The 20,627-nt window shown below is 39.3% G+C and overlaps 1 protein-coding gene and 1 long non-coding RNA gene across 35 annotated transcripts in view; one reads left to right on the top strand and one right to left on the bottom strand.

Annotated features, from left to right (window-relative positions):
• LOC144292196 (uncharacterized) overlaps positions 1–20,627 on the bottom strand; it is a 165,509-nt gene that overhangs the window by 71,760 nt on the left and 73,122 nt on the right. The gene's annotated exons all lie outside the window — the stretch shown is intronic.
• Positions 11,211–20,627, top strand: part of LOC144292263 (uncharacterized) — a 110,584-nt gene continuing 101,167 nt past the window's right edge. For 2 of the 7 annotated variants that reach the window (XR_013359713.1, XR_013359717.1), the window contains exon 1: positions 11,211–11,817. This is a non-coding gene — a long non-coding RNA (uncharacterized LOC144292263). Of the gene's footprint in view, positions 11,818–12,536; positions 12,841–12,869; positions 13,607–20,627 lie in introns of those variants that run through there. The other 5 variants (XR_013359714.1, XR_013359715.1, XR_013359711.1 and 2 more) reach the window with 4 other exon arrangements.

Below are 20,627 nucleotides of genomic sequence, written 5' to 3'. Positions count from 1 at the left end.
CTCACCATAATTCCCTCTGTCAGTGTGTAAAATATCTGTTCAACTTAAAAATGTATAACATCAAGAATAAAAACTACCCTTGGCGGAGGTAGTCTGAGTGTTACTCCACCTCAGTATTTTTCCAAGATGCTCCAAATTCTAGGACTGTCCTAGTTGAGGGTGCGTCATTTCCCAGAAACATTTTCAATCTGGAAGACTTGCCCAGGAGTTTATTTTTATTTTTCAGGGTGAGGTAGAAATAGCTAGAATTTTATTTCAAAGAACTTTCTATATAAAAGACTGTCATTTAAATAGAATTAATTACGATACGGTTTCAAATTTCACAAGCCACATCGAGGGGCTCAGGGACAAGAGTACACTTGAGAAATTTAGTGGAAAAAATACACTTCTTTACTCAGGGAACAGGCTATGTAAACCTTCCCTTCGCGAAACAGCCTGAGATTATAATCGAAAATCCAAAGAATCATGACAGTGCTTTTTGGAGGCTTTTAAAGTTGGTATCCCTTTCCTTTAAAATACTTCAGTGAGCTCTCCAAAGTAGTAAGACAAGATGCTTTTACAGTGATTTATATGGTATTTTCCATCTTAACAGCTGGACTCTTTATGTTTGTAGTATTGCCATGTGGCACACTGTTCAAAGCAATGGAGTTTTAGAAGTCCTGAAAACAGGATGTTCACTTAAGGACTATATAGAACATGTTACAAACTTAAAATATGAAAAGGAAAGGAATTCAGTTGCAAAGAGCATGAAACCTGAATCCACAAGCTTTTCCAACGTTTTTTAATGCAGTCAAAGGGGGATGAGAAATGTTCATTCTTCCAACTGTCAGCAAACATATGTATGAAGCTTAACTGGCTTCATAACCCCTGCAGGGCCTTTTCCCTTGGTTTTGCTTCATTTTCCAACAGGTTTTAAGAATCAGTGAGGTAGTTAAGCAGCCTTCCTCTCTTGCAACCAATCTCTTATTTTCTTTCAAAAAAGATGTTTGTATTTTAGATTAGCACATGTACTCTCCAACATATCGTAAATGTCTAATTTACTTATATTTATCTATTTTTGTAATATATACATACACAAAGATTGTAGTATATATTGAAAAGGTTAATGCCAATACAAAAGTATATTTTCATCAGAAGAATAATCCTTTTATATTTTGGAACAGGAGTCTAAAGCATCTCATGCTATAAACTACTTATCAAACATTATTAATTGCAATAAATATTTTAATTAACACTAAGCATAAATAATCTCTTGTCTTTGTTACTTTGAAAGCTAAAGGAAGTAAGTTTTTTTCAAAGTAGAAAAAATCTTAGCCTTGTATAAGTACTTTTGTTAATATTAAAATTGTATACAGGACAGATTATGCAAATGCAAAATTAAAAATTAAACTACTTCTTGCTCTTGAATCTAAAAATCCCAAAAGATCAAAAAAAATACTAGTATTAATATTCAAGTTTAATTACTTGCTTTAATCATGTTTAATCATTTGTATCATGAACTATAAGACAAGAAATCCAAATATTTTATGGATCATATGTTAGAGATAATTGAATATGTGACATAAATAACCCATGCAGATTTTTTAAAATTTATCTACATTCCTTTAAAGATTTAACAGCATATATATAAGGCATAATATGGCCAAAGAAGATATCTTAAACTATGTGTTTTTATACATAGTAGACATATGGCTGACTTGATCTGAGAACACTTACTATGCCAACTTCAACTTTCAAAATTGATTACCAAGCTATAATACAAGGTAATGGATAAAATAATAACAGAATAATCTATTCAAACACCCCAATTTATTATTTTCATCATGGAATCTGCACATGTCAAAAGGAAAATCAAAATATAAAGACCAATGACTTATACATACACATGGATAATATACCAAATCTAAAAGAATTCCAACAACAAAATCTTTCATTCCTCTTGCCTATGTTGGCTACAGTTCTCTTTTTTAAGATTTTATTCATTTATTCTATGTGAGAATCTCTATCTCTATGAGATAGAGACACAGAGGCAGACACATAGGCAGAGGGAGAAGCAGGCTCCCTGCAGGGCACTTGATACAGAACTTGATTCCAGGACCATGGGATCACAACCTGAGCCGAAGGCAGAAGCTCAATCACTGAGCCACCCAGGCATCCCACTATGTTGGCTTCTTGAACAGCAGATAGAAGCGTTAGAACTCTGACACTTAGCCCTGTGTCCAGATTTTATCTTCCCTGCAATCACCTTGTAGATCAAATAGTCAAAATATAAAATAAAAACAGCTTATATAATGTTTATATATTAAAAGAAAGTGCTTTAAAAAAAGAAAGCGCTTAAAGATTGATGTGGGAGGAGGAAGACTCCTTTCACTAAAACCTCTGGCAAAATCTCAAGTCTCAAGTTTACTACAATTCACGTATTTATTTATTCTTTCATTCGCGAGCACTTATTGAATGCCTCTTACGTGCTGCATACTATTCTCAGTATTATGGATGGAACAGTGGGTTCTGTGGATAATGACTCTGCTATTATGACCCTATAATTATAGTGTGGGAGAGAGAGAAAAGAATCAGTAAGCAAATATATAAGAAAATTTCTGGTAGTTGCAAATGTTTCGAAGCCTTAAAAGAGGAAAATGTGATCGAGAATGAGTGCAATGATGCTGGTTAGGTGGACAGGGAAGATATATGTGGAAAAGTTATATCTGAGCTGCAACCTGGATGATGAGGAGGTAGAGTCATGTAAATATTTTGCTGAAGCATTCTATGCATCAGGGGCAACAAGTATGAAGCCCCTTATGCCAGGTGAACATATGTTGTTGTTGTTTTTAAAGATTTTATTTATTTATTCATGAGGGACACAGAGAGAGAGGCAGGCAAAGACATAGGAAGGGGGAGAAGTAGGCTCCATGCAGGGAGCCTGATGTGGGACTCGATCCCGGGACCGTGGCATCACTCTCTGACCCGAAGGCAGATGCTCAACCACTGAGCCACCCTGGCGCCCCTGAACATATGTTTAAGAAACAGAAAGAAAGTCATGGTTGTTGGATCTTAGAATGCGAGGAAGAGGGAAGAAGGATATAACATCAACCTAGAGAAAGAGGCATGTGGGGCTCCTGCCTGTAGCAGGACATTCTATCTGAATGGTGCTTCCTAACGTTCTCAGAACCCAACCACACAGTATTACGCTATCGAGCGGATACACTGAGCTACTCTTCCCATGTTGAAGAGAAAGCAGGAAATTCAGATTCAGTCCTTATTAAAACTCCTAACACCGTTGTGCAAACTTCATGAGTTCACACACCACAGCAAAGCATCAAGAAGACCCCCAAACTCCTTGGGGATCTATTCATACTATTTATCGCTGATAAAGATATTGTCCCAACGTATCTTTACAATTGATGGCTCAAGAGTTTCTGTGCTACATGTAGGAGGAGGAATTTTTCATAACCTCTCTGCCTAGATTCCAGCCTCCCGGGTATTCCCTTCTGAGTACTGCCAATTCCTCATATGCTGCTATGGACCAGAGGAATACACACTTCTCCTCCTCCACACTAGGAGTATGCCAATGTCTTCTACTTGTTTGTTCTTAACAGTTCCATTTACTCTAGTTTCTAAATGTTACTCAAACCAGAAATTTCTGATACAGCTTTGAATGACATCTCAAATGTAAATATATTATTCAAATTCATCACGAAATTTTATTTCAATACATAGTCCCAAAGTCTCAGAACACACAAGTATAGATTATTTGTAAATTGTTACTGAAATATAAAATGTTGGAGGTTTATGGTAGAGTCAACGAAGCTTTTTTAAATTGCACCAAAAATAATAATAAAATGCACTTAGAATAATAATAGAATAAATTGCACTTAGATGTTAGTTATTGTAATTTTTAAATGTATTTTTCAAATTATATAAGTCATGAAATAATCATGCAGAAAATTTAGAAAGTAGAAAAGAAGAATCAAAGTGAATTCCAGCAAGTAGGGATGAATATTCTTTAATAATATTTTATAATTCCTCACTGTACATTTATATATTACTGGATGTAAACCACAAATTTGCAGCAATTACTTGTTTTATCATACAACTATTACAGGAATATCTCCAACTAATTAAAAATGCTTCAAAACCTCAATCTTAATATATACAGAATATTTCATTGGATGATTACACCATAAATTACATAAATCTCCTTCTTAGTAAGCATCAAATTTATTTCAATTTTTTTAATGTTACTTGTATTAATGAGAAAGAAATCTTATATGAAATATGACATTTTTGGTGTATAGAAAGTCTTCATTTTGTAACTTGCGGCTATACAGAATTCTATGAGATCCAAAGTTATAGTTTTCAGGAAATATAAGCAAGTTATATAAAAATTGTAATTTTGTCTTCTTCAGCTGATCATTATATCTTTATGTTTTAAACAATATTGGCAAAAAATTTTGAAAAATATCAAAATAATCATTTTATGCATGTCATATTTTTGTTCATTTCGATGACAATAACTCCTTTTTGCAGTTCATGGTCATGATGGCTCTGGGCATAGAGATAGTCTTTATTATATTGATGATTATAATATTGGTATTCCAAATTTTAAGGGAAATGGTTCTTGAAAATAGTAGCTAATATTTATATGATACTCTCTCACACTGTGAACATATTATCTGAATTAACTTCTTTAATCCCCACAACAAACCTCCCAGGTACATACCATTATTTACCCACATTTTGCAAATGAGGAAACTAAGTATAGAAAGGTTATGTGTCCATTACAATTCTGTCTAAATTCTCTATTAAAGAGACATCTTTAAAATTCTCATATGGTTTGTTTCGCTTATATTGTTGATATAATTATCCACACATAAGAGAACTAAAAATTAATTGCACTTTTGTAATAAAGCCTATTTGGTCTGGATAAATAATTCAGCCCGTGCTTCCTCACATTCCATTTGGAATTTTTGCATCTACATTAATATGCAAGATTATTCTTTAATTATTTTCTTGCGATGTCCTCTTTTTTCTGATTTTGGTAAAAAGGTTATACTAAATTCATAACATTAATTGGCTAGCTTTCCACCTCCTTTCTGTCTTTTAATAAGGCTAATGTTTCCTTAATACTCTACAAATGCAGTTTTGATCTTCTCTTTGATCTAAGAGCTATTTAGAAAAGTGAGTTTAAATTTCATAGAGGTTTTAAGTGAAAATCAATTAGCAAAATCTCAGATGGACAAAAAAAGTTATTTGCTTGGTCGTTTAAGCTTTTGCTAATAAAGGTCATTTGTATCACATTATGAGCAGAAAGTATTGACTAAATACTATTTTCTAGACAAATTGAAGTTTTTTTAAAGCTTTGTTCAACCATTATAAACATGCCAAATCTATGTTTACAGGATAGTTAACTATGTAATTTGCACATATACATATTTATATCATGTTAAACTTTTGTATTTATATAGTTACATGTGCTTATATGAAATATCAAAACTTATTTATGGCTACGTAAGCTTTCTATTAATCTATTTTTTATACCATAGGTTATCAAAGGGTAAGAGAAGGTTAAGATTGTTAATGTCTTTTGTAACAACTGTATTTTTAGAAATTAACCTGTTTTGTCTCCTACATTGTTTTGTGTTTTAGAAAGATGTGTAATTTAGTTCTAGTTTTCTAGTTTAAATAGCATATAGTAGCGTATTGTTATTTAATCTAACACTTGAAGTTTTAATTTTACATAATATCATTTAACCAGTTTATATTTTTTTAGGTCACATGTTTCTATTCTTATATTTGACATCTTGTTTTTTTATTTCTATATGTCTAAGATTGTTTGCTTTTTCTACTGTTTTCTATTCTATTGCGTATGCACTACTTGATTTTTTCCACTTTTCTACATTTTCTGTTTCTCTAAATATTCTCTAAATCAGCATGGTATCTCTTGATTTCTTCTAACATAAACAGAGAAATTACTTTTAATTCTCTGGTGCTTCCCTCATAGTCTTTAATTTAAAAAATATTATTTTTGAGGCACAAATTCTGTTAAAATTAATATTTCACATTGTGGATCTTCTGTGAACAACTTTTAAAATTTGTATTTATCTTACAGATATATTCTTAGCTAATTATACTTTTTTGCGGTTTTTATTCTATCTCTACTCTTTTTTTTTTTAATTTATTTTTTATTGGTGTTCAATTTACTAACATACAGAATAACACCCAGTGCCCGTCACCGATTCACTCCCACCCCCCGCCCTCCTCCCCTTCTACCACCCCTAGTTCGTTCTATCTCTACTCTTTCTAAAAAAAAAAAAACCTTAAGCATTTCAAATATGCACAAAAGAATAAGAAGAGGCTTATATTCACTGAGCAATTACAATGAACCAGGCACCACTCTAAGTACTTGAGAACCATGAGTTTATTTAATAACTTTGTAATCACTTTTTGAGATAGAAAAATATTTATATTTCCATTTTATAAATGAAAAAACAGGGACGTAGAGAGGACATTTCATTTGCAGAAAAAGTCACATAGCTGAAAATGCAGAGCTCATATTCAAACCTAGGCTGTCAGCTATCCCCACACTCCTTCCTCTGCCATTAAGCCTTCCACTACAAGGGATATGTCCCCAACTTCATTCTATAAGTTATCCCTGTCATTTTCTTTAAGATTTCTTTTTTGATTTTCTCACCCACCTTTTCTTTCATCATCTCTGCCTATTTGATGTTTTTCCTTCTTTTATTTCTTTGAGAGTCCATACTATAGTTAATTTCAAAGTTCTGTAATTTTATAATTTTTTAATTTTCTCTGCTTTAAATTCATCTTCCAATTGTTAATTTTGATATTTTTGGCTCTCTTCTCTAGGTTAGTTTTCTTTGTGTCTTTTTGAGTTTTAGTTTTTTAGGTAAAATCATTTGGGAAGTATTTTTGTTTTTGTAACTTCTCTTTTGTCCTCCCTTCTTCCTCTTCCTCTCTCTCTCTCTCTCTCTCTCTCTACTTTCACTCTCCTCCCTTTCTCCCTCTTCCTTCCTAACCTGTAATCTACCCAGAACTTTTTGCCATCAAGAACCAGGCCTTCTTTTCTATAAGGAAGAGAGTCTCACTCCTCTAATGTGTAAGATTATATTAGAAACTTGGGGATTCCTGGGTGGCTCTGCAGTTCAGCGCCTGCCTTTGGCCCGGGGCATGATCCTGGAGTCCCAGGATCGAGTCCCGCATCTGGCTCCCTGCATGGAGCCTGCTTCTCCCTCTGCCTGTGTCTCTGCCTCTCTCTGTGTCTCTCATGAATAAATAAAATCTTAAAAAAAAAAAAAAAAAGAAAGAAAGAAAGAAAAGAAAAGAAACAAAGTAGCTTGGGGAACCTCTCACTGCCCTTATACATTTGTGTCCTAGATCTTCAAAACTAAAATTCACAGCAAATCACATGGATAATCTGAAAACTAAGGGAATGTAGGAATACTAATTATTTGACTTTTAAAATGTAATTAACACTCATTTTTTCCCCCAGATAGGATGTGATTAAGTAATTTGCTATTATCTGATAGGAGTATCTAATCTATGGGGCAAGATTTTCTTACCACACCTCCTTAGAGAATATGAAAGATCTGTATGTGGCTAGGTCTCTGGCTCCAGGACAAACTCTTGGTCTGAGTAATAACCAAAGTTGGAGTAGACTTACATGGCATGAGCCATAGCATTTATTAACCACAGAGATTCCAGGAGTTGCTTTTCTTAAGGGAGAGCTGGGAGTGTGGCAAACAGAGTTTTGTAGATACCACTTGGCACACCTATCCCTGATCTCTTAATTTTGAGTCACCTCTAAGTATATTTGATACAAGTGTTTTCATTTACATTTGTATTAGTCACAACCTCGTTATTCTTTAGTGCTGTGAGTTTACTCATCTATTCTGTAGTTTCCCTGGATTAAAATGTTTGGGAATGTCTGGCCTATACCAATTACTAATCACAAGACTGATTATATTCATTGTATTTCTATTTTAAACCTACATAAATTTATTCCCCCCAATTTCACAACCCAAGCCGTGGTCTAAGAAAAATGAAGGATTATATAATTAACTGGTAAATTTGCTAGGAATAGTAAAATATAAGCATAAATATCAACTTTAATTTAAGTCACCTAGATTGGATAGGCTGGAAGTCTGAAGTTCTGTGTGTACCTGCCCAAATTTGTGGCTCTGGCTGTGTGATATGAGGTACATATTTTCATAAAGGACCATAGACTTTTATAGAGCAGGAAAATGATTCTTTTGAAAGAAAACTAAAGGTGGTTGTTTTATAAAAATAAACGTTGGGCCAAATGTTCATCCTTTATTATTCTCCCATAGGAGTTTTACAAGATGAGAATCTGGCATTTATTAGCGGGTCATTTTGGGGTCGGTGGCTGTGGGAACCCAGACTCTTTGTCTACGTTTTATCTTCACCATATGATTTTGGTATGAGTATTTCAGTCTCATAAAGTATAAAATGTCATGAATATTTAATAATTACATTTTTAAATAACACAAATTAAATCACCTGTCTGCTTTAATACTACACTATCGGTAAAGACCCATTTAGTTCTTCATTAGGGATTTAAAAAATATTTTTGAACACTCAGTTAGTTATGGGTAATCCTTATGTATGTGTGTATATACCTATGCGTGTGTTTGTGTATCTGTATGACAGTATGTTATGAATGATTTCGATTATTGAATATGATTTTAACTTTTGTCTCCTTAGTTGAACGTTTTAATATGAGTAATTTTATATTCCATGTAAAACTTTTAAATGGCTTTAAACATAAATAATGCAAATATAAAATGCATTTGCTAAACTGCTAGATAATCAGATAAACCTATTCTAAAATATTCCCACCAAATTAAGAAATTCGGCCATCTATCACAATAAAGTTGAAGGAAGACTCAATTGTTAGAATGATTTAACAAAGGTATTTAGGAAGCATCTATTTGAAATCTGCTGCATTCAGTGCAATACAAGAAGCCGTGATTCCTGATGTCTGGTAGCTTTAACCAAAAAATGTATAAAGAACAAATGTATAAAGTATAAAGATAATGTTGGGATGCCTAAGTGGTTCAGTGGTTGAGCATCTGCCTTTGGCTCAGGTGGTGATCCCCAGGTCCCGGGATCAAGTCCCACAGCATGCTCCTGCAGGGAGCCTACTTCTCCCTCTGCCTATGTCCCTGCCTCTCTCTGTGTATATCCCTCATGAATAAATACAATCTTTTACAAAAAATTTTAAATAAAAAAAAAAATCATGTTAAGGCAGATGAATACATACAGATGAATTCACTCATACAGATGAATACAAAATGGCATGTTGGTGAAAACACAAGACTTGAGATCAGAAGAGCTACTGAGTTCTGGTTTGGGCACTTATTGTACAATCTTGGGCAAGTCACATCCTTTCTTGATCCCAGGTGCTCTCTCTTATAAATGTTCTTGGGATAATGTGTATAACATACACTTGTAAATCTGTTACTCAACCTCATAGTCACAGTGCCCCAGTCACTCTGACCTCCTTACTATTCCTCAGAAACACTAAGTACCTCTACCTGGGCCTTTGGAGAAGCTCTTCCCACTTCCTGAGTGCTTTTTCCCCAGTCTTTATATATAGACAAGTGTCTCCCTTCCTTTAAATTTGCCCTAATATTCTACACAGTCATGAGTCAGCTGCATGGGAAGTTGGAAAGGTAGGCATCCAGTGCCTTCACCTTTCATTTAAGAGATTGGCTCTGCCTCCCTTCAAGATCCAAAACATGTAAAATTTCCTTAGCAGAAAAAATATTAACAAACTTCCACCATAGGTTTTAGGACACAGAAGAATCTTCAATTACCCTTCAACATGATGGTCAAATTCAGAAATTTCTAAGAAATGAATAATGGGTCTATCAAGAGACTTCCAAAAAATAATAAAAACTTTGGAAAATAGAAGAATCCCATAAAAGGTCTTGAAAATTATTGTCTTCCCAGAGTGTTCCTTTAGTCAATCACAAGGAGTTTATAGTGGCCAGGAAGACATGAGTTTCAAGAGAAGATTCTTGGTCATGTTGCTTTTAAGAAACTCAGGTCTTACTCTTTTGACTCTTTCCCTGAATAGAATAGTTTAGGTCTTTAAAATATGTATAAAGTTAGACTAGATCCATTTAAATTCTTCCCTTGAGGGATCCCTGGGTGGCTCAGCAGTTAGGCGTCTGCCTTTGGCTCAGGGCCTGATTCTGGGGTCCTGGGATCAAGTCCAACCTTGGGCTCCCTATATGGAGCCTGCTTCTCCCTCTGCCTGTGTCTCTCATGAATAAATAAAATCTTTAAAAAAAGAAAATTCTCCCGTTGAGTAAATTGGTTACTTTGTGAGTTTATATCAGACAATAATTTAATTTCCTTTGATAGCAGCAGGAAAAATGTATTTTGGGTGCCGATTCATGTTAAATGGTTTGCTTTATATATATTGTTTCTATTCATTTCACAATCCTGGTTTTATTATCTCTACTTTATGGATGAGAAAACTGAGGTTCAAGGACATAAAAATAATTGTCATAGGGATTTGTATTTTCTGTTCTACAATTAGTCATTGATCTGGAACATATTATGTGTTTGTTACCAGATGCAAGCATCATTTCTCCTTCACTAAATTTTTTCCGTATTCACCCTATCAATGGGGCACACCAAAAACTGTAAAGGTGACTGCAAGGAGAGAAAAATAAAAGACAATTATTTAGTAAGATCAAATTTGAGTATTAAGATTTTGTTTCTTCGTTTTCATTGACTCTTTTTTTCCGTTTATATTCCATTTTTTTTCAGTTAGTATATACATATACTTTAGTTCTTAAAACCTAAAAGATTTGAGGCATTATAAACTAGGAAGTATGCAAGACACTAAACTATGAACTAATTTCTAATTCCTATGGGTATAAAATATAACAGGATAAAAAAATTATAAATTCTGATAGATGGGATGCCTGGGTGGCTCAGTGGTTGAGCGTCTACCTTCAGCTCAGGGCGTGACTCCGAGGTCCCGGATGGAGTCCCGCATCAGGCTCCCTGCATGGAGCCTGCCTCTCTCTCTCTTTCTGTGTCTCTCATGAATACATAAAATCTTTCAAAAAAAAATTCTGATATATATTCTGATATAGACTTCTGGTATATTACGATATGATGTACCACTTTTAGTCATTTTGGCTTTAATTCAAAATCAAACGTCAAAACAGACTTTCTTCTGGATAAAAACTAAATACCGCTAACTTTATGAGGTTGCTATAATCGCTGCGGGAGACGGCGTAGGTAAGGGCCCGAGCCCTAACGCGGGCAGCCGGTAAGGAGGGCGCCGCCGCGTCCAGGCTCCGCACGGTCAGTAAGCACAGGGGCCCACACGCCACTAGGCCATCCTGCCTCTCACGTCCCACTTAGATCTGCTCTGCGAAAGTGGCGCGGTCGGACCGCCTGCTGTTCCTCCGCCCTTAATGCTCGGGGGCAGCGGCCTCCACGCAGTCGGTGCGGACACGGTCACAAGACCCCAAACTGCCAACAGGCGTCCCACGAGTGAAGAAGAAGGGCCGTGCAGCCACCACCGAGTCAGCGATGGCAAGGCGGGCGCCTGGGCCGAGACCCGGTCCACGGAATCGTCAAACTGCGGGGCGAGAACCGGGAGCCGTTACGGAGCCTCGGAAGAGAGCCCGTCTTGGGGCGAAACCCCAGGAGCGGCGCAGGGGCAGGCAGACTGACAGCTGACGGCACGGCAGGTCTCAGAACCCAGCTGGCGTGGGGACGAGCTACACCGCTCTTGTTTGTTGTTTAAACTATGTGAGTGAGTGTGGGGTAGGACTTCTTTAAAATTTACTTATTTTCAAAGATTTTATTTATTTATTCATGAGAGACAGAGAGGCAGAGAGGCAGAGACACAGGCAGAGGGAGAAGCAGGCTCCATGCAGGGCGCCCGACGTGGGACTCGATCCAGGACCCCGGGGTCACGCCCTGGGTCGAAGGCAGGCGCTCCACCGCGGAGACCCCCGGGTGCCCCAAGGGGCACGACCTCTTAAATGGCCCCCAATAATCTGAGGTCAGCAGTCCAGCTTTAGGAATCAGCAGCAGTCCTTCACAGTCGGGCAGCCGTCTTCCACTGCCATGGTTGGGCTCAGCCGACTCCCTCCCGGGGGCGCTCGGGTGGGACAGCCTGTTACAGGCCCCACTGCTGGTTTGGGCTCCAGCGCGGACCTCGGGGCGCGGACCTCGGGGCGTTGACCTCACGCACTGCTCTGGGGCGCTGCTTTCAAGCCGCTGATCTCCGGGCGCTGACCTCGAGGCGCCAAGAGGGAGCCTCCCCGGCTCTGCGCTCAGCCGCTCCGCTGAGGTCTCCTGCTCCCTCCCCCGTTTCTCTTTCTCGCACCTGACGTCAGCCTTCGGGAGCCCGTCCGACGGCCCAGGCCCTCCGGGAGCTGCACGCGCCGTCGCCTGCGGGGGGCGCACCGCTCCCCGACACGCTCCCCGGGACCGCCGCGGGGGCTCAGGCGGCCTGAGGCAGGTCCCGAGGCGACACAGCCCCGGCAGCCAGGCCACCCGCGCCGCTCTCCTCCCGGCGCTCTCCTCTCCCGCCACGAGGTGGCCGGGCATCGCGAGATCCCACGGGTTCCCACGAGTTCCCACGAGACCCCGCGAGATTGCGCTTTCTCCCGGAAGAGGGCTTGCTGCCGCCCTTCCGGCCCCTGGCGGCCCCTCCTCTTCCGGCCACGCCGCGTCTGCCTGCTCTCCCGTCACACGTACCTCAGCCGAGCCACAGGTGCAGCCTTGACCGCTGCCCCGCGAGACGCCGCGCCACGCACGACCCAGGTAGGCCGCGTCAGGATTCGCGACCCACGGAAGCCGCGACGTCGGCGGGTTCGGGGGCAGCGTGTCCCTCGGCAGCAGGCGACGCTCCAGCCTGTTTGGGTCCCTCACGGGCAGCACCCGGGAGATTCCCGACGGTCGGCAGAGGGAGTATCCTCCGTGCAGAAGTAGCTGCCGGGTGGAGCAGCGCGGAGAGGAGGAGCTCCTGAGGGCCGCGGCGGGGCCGAGTACCGGCCAGACAAGGGACGGAGCCGGAGGCCTTGCCGAGGGCTTCCTACTTGCTTCTCCGTTTGAACCGTAAAGGAGATCATCTTTACACACACACACACACACACACACACAAAAGTCTAAAAAGAGTTTAGGAATAGCTTAAAATGCACTTAACGGTTAAGTACTTTAAAAACTTTGTCGAAAACGTGTAGGAGCTAGCCAAGATGGAAAATGTTCCCAGAAGAGTGGAGAGGAGAAAAAAGAAAACAAAATGAGACCAAACACACACACACACAAACCCCCATGTTTTAAGGAGTATTGAAAGAGTGAGTAAGAGAAAGGCTGACGAATTTTAGACGTAGAAAATGGAAATGAAGGGTTTTGGGTTTTTTGGGGTTTTGGGTTTTTTTTCCCTCCCCTTACAGAATCAGGAAGAAACCACTACATAATAGGTTGAAAACAGCTTGTTTGACATTGGGGACATTTTGATGTGGAGGACGTTTATCAAAAGACAGTACAAATGACAAAGTAGAGCCAGCACCTCAGCTGAAACATGCAGGTGAGTCACAAGCTGGACCGTCAGCAAGTGGCAAGTGGCATCTCGAGCCCTTACTACGAAAAGAGGCCTTGGAAATGTTCGAACCCAAAACATTTTGTGTTATAGGTACAGAAACCGAGTCCCAGGGCAGTCCTGTCATTTTCAAAAAGGTCAAGCGGTGACAGTCGCAGAGCAAGGGCCACTTCTGTGTGTGTGGACTCCACGTCCACTTGTTTTAGAAGTCGTTGGGGCTGTGCATGTACCCCCTGCACGGAGGCTGACGGTGAGGGCCGCAGAGCCCCCGGTACCCTCCCGTCACTTGTCAGCCTCGTCAGAGCCAACTGCCTTAAACATCAAGCCCAAAGAGGAAACTTGGACTGGTTCTTGACCTTATCCTAATGCTGTCAGACAGCCCCAGCTCTGGGATTCGATTAGAAAGTACCGATTACACAGTAACCGTTGTTTGTAACGGGGCTGTTAGGATAGGATAGGATGGTGCAACTTCTGAGTAAGGGCCCACGCCATACTGGGGATTGGATAGATATATTAGTTTTTTTTCCAAATGAATGGCAGAGAAATAAAAAAACAGCAGAGCCAGGCAGTAGTAGGTTCGAGAGTGCTTTATGGGGACTGCTCCCGGGTGAGGGGTGAGGTTCCATGACTCGGAGAGGTGGCCTGAGTCAGGGAAGTGGCACCCGGGTTGGGGAGTGTGGGGGTTTTTAAGCCTTATTGGTTCCGGGTCCAGATCTGGGTGGGTTCCCCTTGCCTAGGCAAGGGAACACCGTGTCCCTAAGTGATTGGCTGGGGGTGGGGGTAGTACAGACGATGGGGGTGGTCCCTGGATGGAAAGTTTCGGTTTCCTGTCTAGGCTTCCATTTACTGGAGATGATGTGGTGGTCAGGGCTGCTTTGGCGGGAAGATCAGCCATTTTGACCCAATTTGAGATGTCTGCCATTTTGGGTGCCCCTGTCTCAGCCAGCCCAACAATATATATATATATTTTTAAGATTTTATTTTGCATATTCATGAGAGATGCAGAGACACAGGCAGAGGAAGAAGCAGGCTCCCTGCAGGGAGCCCGAAGTGGGACTCGATCCTGGACCCTGGGGTCACACCCTGGGCCAAAGGCAGACACTCAACCGCTGAGCCACCCAGGGACCCCCTATTGGAAAAATATTGTGAATATTAAACTTGACTCCATCCTTGTGTCCCAGGCATCACAGAAGAACACCTAAAAGGCCATCTCTTATGCATGAGATTTTCTTCATAATGCTCTGGGTGTCTTATGATCTGACTCGATTACTCCTCCATGACGACAGAAATGTCTGGAACTCAGTTTGCCATTAGTAAAACGGTCTCTCCTATATCTCCCCACTAGAGTTCCACATCTTCAAGTGTTCACTGACCTGGAAGTTCTCTGAACCCTCTCCTTTCGGTTTCTAGGGAGACCTCATACATAGGCCTGAATGATTAAACTGTTGGCCACTAGCAGCTTATTAAAACTCCATGCCCTCTCCCCTCCTGGAGGTCAGAGGTCGTTGACTAGGCCTGGACGTTCCAACCTTTTAATCACATGGTGGGCTGCACTGACAAACGACTCCCAGGCTTAGGTGCTTTGCAACAGTCAATTAACATAACAAGACACCTTTATTGCTCTCTTTACTTAGGAAATTCCAAAGGTTTGGGGAGCTGTGAAGGAAATTCAAAGGTTCAGGGAGCTGTGAGCCATGAATTGGATGAAGACCAAAATATACCACACCCTGAACAACATGGACCCAACAACATGGGGGTCTACTTATATGTAGTTTTTTTTTTTTTTTTTTCCAACAAATACAGGATGGTCCTATAAATGTATTTCTTTTTCTTATGACTTTCTTAATGACACTTCGTTTCTCTAGCTTACTTTGTTGTAAGAATATGCAATATAATAGGATATGCAAGATGTGCGTTAATCAACTTTGTTATTAGTAAGGCTTCTCGTCAACAATAGGCTATTAGTAGTTATGTTTTTAGGTAGTCAGAAGTCCTACGTGGATTTTTGACTCCCTGGGGAGTCGCTCTCCATAACCCCCACGTAGTTCAAGCATATATGAGAACTATATTTTGGCCATTTGAATCACCAAATGCGTTATTTCTTATAAATCACAGTATCACACATTCCTTCTTTAATTCTAACTTTGCTGACAACGAGGACATCATTTTTGCTCCTTTGTACCCCAGAGAGATGGGTCATTATTCCTTTCTCAAAAAAATCAAATCAAATCCTCTGTGCTAAAGTCCAAACTATCTGAGGATGGCCTCCTTCTGCCTGCCACTGTAGTCCTCTTCCATCCTTCTAATCATCCACCTCACTCCCTCCCTCTTGGCCTTCCAGCCATGCTAATACAGCCTCTCTTCCTATGGTCCATTACTGTAATCAGAATCCTTTCCCTGGATATACTCTCTACTCCTTCCTTCTCTCTCCCTCTATCATGCACATCTGACCATAAACACTTCTGGGAGACTTCGTCTCACCATTTATTTTTTACTTGCCCACAAAGCTGAACATTACTGAAAAAAAAAACTAGCCATGCCAGGCTGACTGATCATATTTTACATTAAATTTATGATCACAAATTTCAGAAAGACTGAAACATTGCATTTCCCTGGTCACATCATTTTCTCTTATCCTCCAAGATGTTTATGAGCAATCAGAAGCTGCATGCCATATATTTGCATTACCAAATTTACTAATACATGTCTGTATCCAAATAACATGATTCTTTCCTATGCAAATGGGTGAATTCATTATACTTTTACCTGAGCGCAGTTCCTGTACTTGCCCATTGGATCCCATTCTCTTTCCTCTATCTAATTGTCTCCATTAATTATCCTTTATCTCTCCTGAAGCATCATAATCTTCCATTTCTCTTTCTCAGATCATTCCCATTAGTGTGTAAGCAAGCTGGGACGCCTGGGTAGCTCAGTGGTTGAGCGTCTGCCTTTGGCTCAGGTCATGATCACAGGGGTCCTGGGATCAAGTCCCTCATTGGGCTCCCCGTAGGGAGCCTGCTTCTCCCTCTGCCTATGTCTCTGCCTCTCTCTGTGTCTCTCATGAATAAATAAATAAAACCTTAAAAAAAAAAAAAAAGTATGTAAGCAATCTGAAGTAATTCTGTCTTTAAAAAAGAAGGGAGGGAGCTGACATAGCTGAGGCACCATTCATTTATCGGTCACTTTAATTTGCAAAACTCCTTAAAAGCGTTATCTGTGTACTCTGTCTCCTATCCAAACTTCCTTACTTTTCTTTGTCTCTTCACCCTGAAAAGGCACCCACCCCAAAAACTCTTCTCAAGCTGTGTTATTCAAGGTCACTGCACTCCTCCATGTTGCCTAATCCAGTGATTAAGTCTTTGTCCTTATTTTACTTTGTCAGTAGCATTTGACATTGTTGATTACCCTCTTCTTCTTGAAACTGTTCCTTTAATTGGCTTCTGAGACAAAACCATTTCTTGCCTTTTCTCCTACTTCAGGGCTACCTTGTTTTTGGTCACATTTGCTCAATCCCTGTTTTTCTTGTCAATGTCCAAATATTAGAGAGCTCCACACTCTTCCTATCTCTTCTCTCCAAACACTCACTTCACAGGGAATCTTGTAACTAATCCCAAAGCTTCAAATGACAGCTATAATTGGACAATTCCCAGAAATACAATCTCAGCCTAGAACTCTCCTCTGACATGTAGATTCAGCTGAATTGTTTTTCATTTTACTTAAGAGACACCCTAAATTTAATGTATTCAAAATCAACTCCTAAATTTCCTCATCCCATATAGGTGAAATTCCTTTCCATCTTGGTAAATAATACCACAACAATATAGGCAGATAGGCAGTTGGGAGGTGCCCAGATTTTATAAACCCATATAAGGGGGGGGGGAGAACTATATGAACCAGCTATTGTATGGTGCTTCTTTTAAACATACATGCAGGGAGGGGGAGAGAATAAGAAACAGTGTGTGTGAGGTAGTAATTAATAGCCAAAAATAACAAAGTAATTGAGTTTTCACTGGATACTTCTGTTTCCATCTGTGATGAGTAACGTGGATCAGATTACCCTCCTGCAAAGAACTATGCTAACTCAATAAGAATTTAAAAATAGCAGTTTGAAGGCATTGAAGATGAATGTAGTCAGGACTTGAGGAGCCAAGGTCCTCAAGAGAGAAGGAAAATAGATAGAAGTGAGCCCAAATTTACTGCAGTCTTTGCTCTCCAGGCATTTGTTGAATCAAGGTATAAGACCTAGAAATCAAACAGGAAGTTGGTGGCCTACTCACCTGCTAGGAAGACAAAAATTGGGACTTCGGGGCTATCAAGAGAGCAGTATTCAGTATGCCAATGTTCCAGGAAAAAGTGAACTCCAGAGAATTAAGCCTGAATTTCTACATAGAGTTCTCCTCAAATCACTTGTAGGATCCTAAGCTGTGAATCTGCAGAAAGAGTCAACAAACCAATCAACATGTGACTAAAAGCTAAAAAGCTAAACAGAAATCTTGGGAGTTTCACAAAGGTAGGGGGACAAAAATGGAAATTCAGTGCTAGTTAAGAAGGAGGGGCTCTTATAATCAGCACAGGCTCTCCATTGAGACCCAGAAGAACTAAGCACTACCCATAGGGGAAAATTGGAAATAGGCAAGTCCCCAAACCCAGCTCCTCCTGAATCAGTGTGGTACTCATATACTGTACATGCCTGCCAGAAGAAAGCCAAGTACTCTAGAGAAAGAGTCATTGAAGAGCCTTTTTGATTTGTCCTAGACTATGTCAATAAAAAAAAAAGTAAAAAATCAAGAAGGCAGAGAATAAGACATAAGAAGAATGAAAACCAAGAGAAAAATAATAAAAAATTGAGTTACTGGAAAAATTTAGTTACTTTAAAGCAACTGATTGTTATACTCAAACAGGATAGACAAACAGATGGAAGATTTCAACAGAATCCCTAAATCTATACAAGATAATCAAATGGACATTCTAGTAATGAATCCTATAATAACTGAAAGTAATTTAATAGGTTTCATAGCAGAAGAATATACACAGAGGTAGGATTCCTAAACTGGAGGAGGGAGGGGTTAATAGAAAACATCCAAACTGAAGTACAAGTAGGAAAAAATATATGGAAAAAAGCAGATAGGCTCAAAAAAGCATACTTTAAATAGGGAAAAGCTCCAACTTACATGCATTTGGTGACCAGAAGAAGAGAAAGAGAATGAAGTAGATGAAATATTTGAAGAGATATTACTAATAATTTTTATTAAACTAATGACGTAGTATCAAGCAATAGATTCAAGAAACTGTTACCCACAAGCAGATAAACCACCTCTAAGCAAATTCGTAAAAGTGATGAAAAACAAAGGGAAACTTTTAAAAGCAGAGGAGGGCAACATCATCTTAAAAACTAGAAACTATGGAAGACAGAAGATAATGGAAAACTATAAAGAGATGAAAGAAAATTACTGACATAGAGATTTTTACCTAGAAAACCTGATTTTCAGAAATAAAGATGACCCTCATACACTGTTAGTGGGAATGTACAGCCATTAGGGAAAACAATATGGAGATTCCTCAAAAAACTAAAAATGGAACTTCCATGTGAACCAGCAATTCCACTTCTGGGTATTTATCCTAAGGAATTGAAATCAGAATCTCGAAGAGGTACCTTCACTCCCACAGTCATTGCGGCATTATTCACAATAGCCAAAGTATGGAAACAGATGCCCAATTATTGATAAAGGGATAAAGAAAATGTGATATATATACATACGGTGGTTATTTACCACTACCACCACCACCCCCAAAAGGAAATCCTGTTATTTTCAACAGTATGAACCTAGAGAACATTATGCTAAGTGAAATAAGTCAGAAAGACATCTACTGTATGATTTCACTTATATGTGGATTCTAAAATAGTCAAACTCATAGAAGCAGAAAGTAGAATGTTGGTTTCCAGGAGCTAGTGGAGGAGGTAATTGTCAAATGGTACAAAGTTTCATTTATATAAAATAAACGAGTTCTAGAGTTGTATAATATGGCATAATATAATATACTAAAAACTGCTAAGAAGGTAGATCTTGTATTAAATGCATTTATCGCCAAAAAATATAATGAAAGGTATGGGAAGAAAAATCGGGAGATTATAGGTGGGTTTATGGCTTTGATGATGGTGACAGTTTTATGGGTATAATTTATCCCCAAATTCATTGGGTTGAACATGTTAAATATGAACAGCTTTTTACATGTTAATTATTATATATCCATTAAATGACTTATTAAAAAAAAACCTAAGGGGAAAGAAAGATGAATTTAAGTCATTTTCTGACAAACTAAACCTAAGAAAATTCACTGTATGAGTTCTGACTGAAAGAGATACTAGAGAGAGCTCTTCAGGATGAAGGCAGGTAGAACCACAGGTATTACAGGAAGGAAAGATCATCAGAAGGGGTAAATGTATGAGTAAATCTAAGTGAAATCTTCACTTTAAGATAATAACACTACAGTGTGGAGTTTAAAATGCAGAGATGGGGAGCCTGGGTGGCTCAGTGGTTGAGCGTCTACCTTTGGTCCAGGTTGTGATTCTAGGGTCATGGGAGCAAGTCCCACATCAGGCTCCCGAAAGGGAGCCTGCTTCTCCCTCTGCCTGTGTCTCTGCCTCTCTCTCTGTCTCATGAATAAATAAATAAAATCTTTAAAAATATATTTAAAAAATGAAATACAGAGATAATTAAGTTACCTGCGGACAATATCACAAACGGCCAAGGGTTGGGACCTCTGGGTGGCTCAGCAGTTAAGCATCTGCCTTTGGCTCAGGGCGAGATTTTGGAGTCCCGGGATTGAGTCCTGCATTGGGCTCGCTGCAAGGAGCCTAATTCTCGCTCTGCTTATGTCTCTGCCTCTCTATCTCTCTGTGTCTCTAATAAATAAATAAATAAAATCATAATACAAACAAACAAAAAACCAAAAGGCCAAGGGTAGGAGGAATAATATATGGAGTTAAAGTGTCCTAGGTCCTCTACAT

The sequence above is a fragment of the Canis aureus genome, chromosome 2, assembly GCF_053574225.1.
Source record: "Canis aureus isolate CA01 chromosome 2, VMU_Caureus_v.1.0, whole genome shotgun sequence".
Classification (NCBI taxonomy): Eukaryota; Metazoa; Chordata; class Mammalia; order Carnivora; family Canidae; genus Canis; species Canis aureus.
This window is presented reverse-complemented; position numbering and strand designations above follow the sequence as displayed.